Raw genomic sequence first — 6380 nt, forward strand, 5'->3', positions numbered from 1 at the left:
GGCAACTGCGATATCAGGCCATTAAACCTATGCTATGCGATGGTTTTGCTGGCTCCATTGAAAACAATGGGTGAGGCATCTAAAGATAGGACATGCCGCCATTTTTTCCCTCACAGCGATGCGCTATGGGGAAAAAAATCACTCATGTATATGACCCCATTCATAAGAATGGGATTCATTTTTATGCGGGATTTGTACGTCTCGCAACGCACTAATCTCACGTCATTTTCTCAGCTGTATGAAAGTGGCCTTATGGCTCATGCCCACGTCCGTGATGGGCTCCGCAAGCAGAATACCGCAGAGGAGTCCATCACAGCGCCCCCATCCCCCCCCCAAAGACCTCATACTTACCTCCGGATCCGCTGTGCAGCTCCTGCATGATGCGCCAGTGCACATGTGCAGTATAGCACATAACGCGCCGGCAGTGTCATATGACATGGCCGGCGGTGGGCGGGGCGCGTATTCACGCTATACTATACTATAGCATGACGGCCGGGTTCCATTGGCCACAATGGAAGCCGGCCACGTGTATTTCCGTGGAGAACAGGACATGCTGCGGGTTATTTCACGCTGCGGAAATCCACAGTGGAATTCCGCAGCGTGAACGTTCAGCTATTACGTTAAATAGAACCTAATAGCTGCGGTGAAACACCGCGGATTTACGCCACGTGAATCCGGCCGTGCGCATTAGCCTTAAGGGTGCTTTCACATGGCATAATTTTTCAGCATGAAGAACAAAAACACATGGGCACATGTGCTAATACGCTCACCACTACAGACTTCCTGCCTTATCTTTCTCACACGTAGTATTAAGTATTATGGCAAGTCCTATCTTTTCTTGCGCATAGTAATAACATGCGAGAGTCCTGATAGTGGAACCGAAACCATTGAAACCAATGGTTTTGTTTCATCGTGTTATGCAGCCGTGATTTTCGCGGCCTCATCCTAGGATTAAAACACGCCCATTTTTTCAAGGCCAAACATTGCGTAATTTGACGTTGCAGGATTTCGCAACAAAATCTACACGGGTAAATGTGGACTTTGATGCAGAATTGCATGCAAAATTTAGTCATTTTCATTCCACATTAAAATCCGCATAATAGCAGTATGTATTTTGGTGCTAAATATTCCACGAGAACACAAAATCCGCAATATTCTGGCAGAATAATTCCGCTCGTGTGAAAGTACCGTAAAGACCCATTTACATGGGACGATTATTGTTCAGAATCATTCAAATTCCCACACTCCCGCGGAAATTTAAACGATAATCATCCCGTATAACTTCATGTAGCGACTCAACAAGAATTGTGCAGTCGTTCAGTGTCTGCATGCAGAAAACTGAACGACGCGGCATTCAGTGTAAACAGCAGTTGTTCACTTCTGAATGACTGCCTGCTTACAGTGAATAGAGGCGGTGGGCGGAGAACGCTCCCCTCCATACTGGCAGCACTGTAAGCAATGCGAGCAATACTCACTGCTGTGTCACAGCACGGGAGTGTGCGTTACTAAGATGAGTAGACAGCTCGTCCCGTGTAAATGGGGCATAAGGGCCTGTTCACATCTCATTATTCGTTCCATCCAGGGTACCCATTAGCGTGTACGTTTAAAATCCTGTAAACGGAACACCCCAGTCAGAATCTACTTCAGACATTAGAACGTGTTAGTGTAGTGTCCCAGAGTAGGGTCCCTCCATCATTTGTAAGTCTGTTTGTCTTTAAGTAAGTTTGTTTGTCTCCCTGTCCCATCAGTGTGTTGTGATTGGTGGTTGAGGAAAATGGGGAGGAGTTTGTGAGTGCGAGTGGTAGTAGTGTGTTTTGTGTGGTCGGATGAAGAAGGTGCGCACAGGAGAGACGGGCTGATGTTCCTGCCAGGGCTAGGCTGCAGCTACGTCTCTGTTGTTAGAAGGCTTGTCCCCTCCGGGGATAAAAACCCAGGAGATGCTGCTTAAGAGTTGGTTTGGGAATGTAAGAGTCATACGCTTCCCTGCTGAACTGCATCTAGGGGGGAAGCGCAGAAGCCTGTTACAGCCAACAGCTAAAGTGAGAGTAATTTGAGAGACCGTGTAACACAAGAAAGTGTCCTTCAGATAACAGCGACTGAGGATGTGTGTGCGTGTTGGGAAAAGAACCTTCTATTGTCAAATGTGTTCAGAAAGGTAGAGCTCAGAAATCTGTTCCGAAGCCTGTAACGTCATTGAGAAGTACTAGTAATTTGCCTGTATTGGAAAATCAAAGTTGGATCATGAGTAAAAAGAAACCGTCTGTCCCTGGTTTTGAAAAGCATTTTTTTTTGTCTGTGAACTCATTTATTTATCGTGAGTAACTTATGACTCATCTAGGGACACTGGCGTCACGACAATAATCTGGGACTGAACTGCGGTTATCAAGTCTGCTGAAATCTTATCTCCCTTGCTAGTGACCAAGCTTGGTTATGCTGCTCCTTGATGAAAGGAGATGATAGAGCCACTGTCAACCGCTGCCATCTTGTACCCCGCTGTCTCCTTGGCTGAAGGCCTGGTTCTCGGTCACTGCAATAGACTTTGCTTTTCTTTTCAACACAATGCCTGAGATAAGTTCCATCCAATCTCCATCCAGGGGTTCCGTTTTCATGAGTTTAAATGTACAGACTGACACGACCCCTGGGCAGAGCCAATAACGAGATGCGAACATGTTCACATCTTGTTTTTGTTGTCTACTCCCTTTTTTGTAGCGTGTATGTTAAGCAGATAGCCATCAGTTTGTATCTGTTTTTTCTATGAAAAAACAATATGGTTTTAAAGTAAGTGAACACTAGTCAATAAAGTTATTTTAAAAACAAGAAATAGGTGCCAAATACAGTCTTGCCCTATCTTTTGGCTGTGATCAGCCGACAGCTCCAATAGAAGCCTATGGGAGCTGCCAGCAAGTGGAGGGAGTTTAGCAGCTGCTAGCCCTGCTAAGCTATGTCAGCTGGTTCTATTGAGCCAGATGAAGAATTTCTCCCTGGCTGAATTGGCGAGAAAATGCGATATTTAGCTGCGATAAATTCATGAATGGGTGAGTGAGAGCTGCCTCTGATTGGTGAGGGCTGTGACCAATCAGAGGCAGCTCATTCAGCAGGCGGGGATTTTAAATCCCCGGCTGCTAAATACTACACAGAACAGTTCAGGAGAACTGCCGGCCAGACGCGGTTGAACTCCAGCTGCTGGGAAAAGGAGAGTATACATTTTTTTTTACACATTTTAGGATGATTTTCAGGGAAGGGCTTATATTTTTAAGCCCTTCCTGAAAATTCATCCTGCGCTCACCGGCAGCCCATTGCTTTCAATGGAGCCGGCTGTATTGCCGGCTCCATTGAATTCAATGGGCGAACATCATTCTCCTCTGCCACAGCTGTACCACAGCTGTGGCAGAGGATAGCGGGCAGTGTGGGGCGGTTTCACTGAAAACGCTGCTAGGTGCAGCTTTTTCAGCGAATCGTCGGCCCTGGTCACGCAATTTGCGGATGCGCATCCGTTATGCAATCTGCAAATCGCGGGAAAAAACGCCCGTGTGACCGAGGCCTAAGGGAGGCTTTATATATACATACACACACACATATATATATATATATATATATATATATATATATATATATATATATATATATAAATATATAAAATTTTTGCTGTGAACAAAAAGCTCTCAGTCTTTAGCTATACAGATGATCTCCTACTTGCAAAAAGGTTCCGTTCCAGGAACTTGTTCGCAAGTACATTTGTTCGCAAGTCCGAACAAATGTTTGTATGGAGCAGGATCGCGGGTGGATCCCGCTCCATACAACGTCAGGTGCCGGCTGTTCTTACAGCGGACACCCGGTGGCAGCAGTTCCGACGAGCCGCGCCGCTCGTCGGAACTGTTAACACTTTAAATACCGCTGTCAGAATAGACAGTGGTATTTAAAGTGTTAACAGTTCCGACGAGCGGTGCGGCTCATTGGAACTGCTGCCGCCAGGTACCGGCTGTAAGAAACAGCCGGCACCCGACGTTCAGGGGGCCGTCCAGTGTCCCGCGATCTTATCGCGAGACGCTGTACGATTGCTAGGTAGCTGAGGGCCTTCTGAAGGGCCCCAGGGTGCCTAGCAACCGCACAGTGTCTCGCGATCTGACCGGACAGGCTTCTATTAGGCTTGATAGAAGCCTGTCCGATGCCTGCACAGTATGATGTAATGCCATAGCATTACATCATACTGTGCAGGACAGATTGTTCGTAACTTGCAAAGTTCGTAAATCGAACGTTCGCAAGTCGGGGACTATCTGTATATCAGAGTCTTGTGTGGTGCAGATTGTTAAGGCAGCAGAAATGCAGTCCTAAGCATTTATTTATTTATTAAACACCCACCAATCTACTGCCCTCGGAAGGATGAGTCAACCTTCAGCCGGGTACCTGAACCACATGGGGACTGAACTACTGTGCAGGACAGATTGTTCATAACTTGTAAAGTTACCGAGGGCAGTAGAGTGGTGGGGTTTAATAAATAAATTACCTGAAAGCACTGCAGAATAAATTGGCGCTATAAAAATAATTTATCAATATAAAAGGAATCCATCTTTTTTCTTTTGGTAGGCTAGCTTTTCTGGCCTCCAAAAATAATGGGAAAAAAAGGAAAGCATGACAAATGGAATTGATTTTGAACAAATTGTGTCCATTGTACTCAATGAGCCTGCTACAGTGTATGTTTCATTAGCTATTTTCACTACTGAAACACATAACGGTAGACGGACAGCAAAAGCAAATTCTGATTAGGCCTACAGCCAAGGCTCAGAGCCAGATGAACAGCAAGACAACTGTTATATCCAAAGGAAAACCCTGGGCCTAGCCAGGAATCTAACCAGAGGTCAAAGCCAGGGAAGCGTACATACAGAGCTAATGAGAAATCCAATGGATGGAGCAAATGGAAAATCAGGAATACCAAGACCAGGTCAATAGAACAAGCCGACAGAACATGCAGTAGTAAGCAGGGTAAAAATAACCTCCAAGAGGACAACTGATACTTCGGTCAGGAGGCCCTTGGCAGGATTAAATAGGCTGTTGGGAGAAATTAGCATGCAGTTGCTGCGGCACAGGAAAGCTGAAAATTTGCTCCAAAAGAAAAAGTTTTGCCATAATTGGAACTGTTGAAATGTTGGTCTATCAAATAGGAATGAACAAGATGCACAAACATTCTTGCTGATAAGTATACTTTGTTTCCCTGAAAATAATACCTACTACAAAAATAAGCCCTAGCATGATTTTTCAGGATTTTTGAGGATGCTTGAACTAATAAACCCTACTCTAAAATTAAGCCCTAGTTACAGTTAATTAAAAAAAGTCAATTTAAATAGTGTCCAGGCAGCTATACATGTAAAAAAGTTAAATCTTTTGGAGTACCAATTAATATAAGACCCTGTCTTATTTTTTGATAAACAGGGTAGTTTACTGAGTGATCTATGCAAAAAATTGATCACACAGCTGGTATAATGCAAAGTGATAACATGATTTGAGAACACAGACTAATAGGTGATTTACACGGGGCGGTTATCATTTAAAATTTGTTCAAATAAACAAATTTGAGCAATAATCCTGAGCTGCAAAAGAAAAAAATTGCTCACTATACGCAAGTCGTTACCACTTACTTTTAGCCTGCATAAAAACTATTGCTGGATTGCTGGCTTCTCGTTTTGTGTAAATGCTCCGCACTTCACATAGAAGCGCTGAGCGAGAACCCAGCTGTTCAGCGGTGAAATCTGCCTGTATAAACGCTCTGCACAAATACTAATGACCTTAGCGATGGTAATTCCCAAGCAATTGCGGTAATGCAAATCAAATACATTGCCTTACAGTGTTTTGCTCACATTTGCATATAAGCATTTGGTAATACACTACCGCAAAAAGAACACAGCAGGCTCTATTTTACGTATTACATGCAAGAGAGACCATTGTTTTCCATAGGCACATTATCAACACCGCCCATATGCAATTACAATGTGTGAAAAACTTGGTGTGATATCTCGGTCAAACCTGGTTTTACCCAAGGATGCAAGGCGGTTTTCAGGCAAAATCGCTTTGCATCCTTTTTATGAAATCCCGATATTCTTGTGCAAGTTTTGCGCACAATAGCAAATTAGGTATTTCTAATTAATTTAAATGGGAACTTTGCCTTGCATGCACATCACACAGCGTGCGAGTGTCATGCGATGTATTTAGCCCCTTAATGCTATAAAACGTACAGTTATGCTTGCAGCATCAGGGTATTTATGAAAAGAGATTTTGCGGCGATCTACATCAATACAACATCGGTGCCGGCTGTTTCTTACAGCCGACACCCTGCAGCAACAGCTCCGATAAGCTGTGCTGCTCATCGGAGCTGTCAACCCTTTAAA

This window comes from Eleutherodactylus coqui, chromosome 6 (genome assembly GCF_035609145.1).
Source record: "Eleutherodactylus coqui strain aEleCoq1 chromosome 6, aEleCoq1.hap1, whole genome shotgun sequence".
Taxonomy (NCBI): domain Eukaryota; kingdom Metazoa; phylum Chordata; class Amphibia; order Anura; family Eleutherodactylidae; genus Eleutherodactylus; species Eleutherodactylus coqui.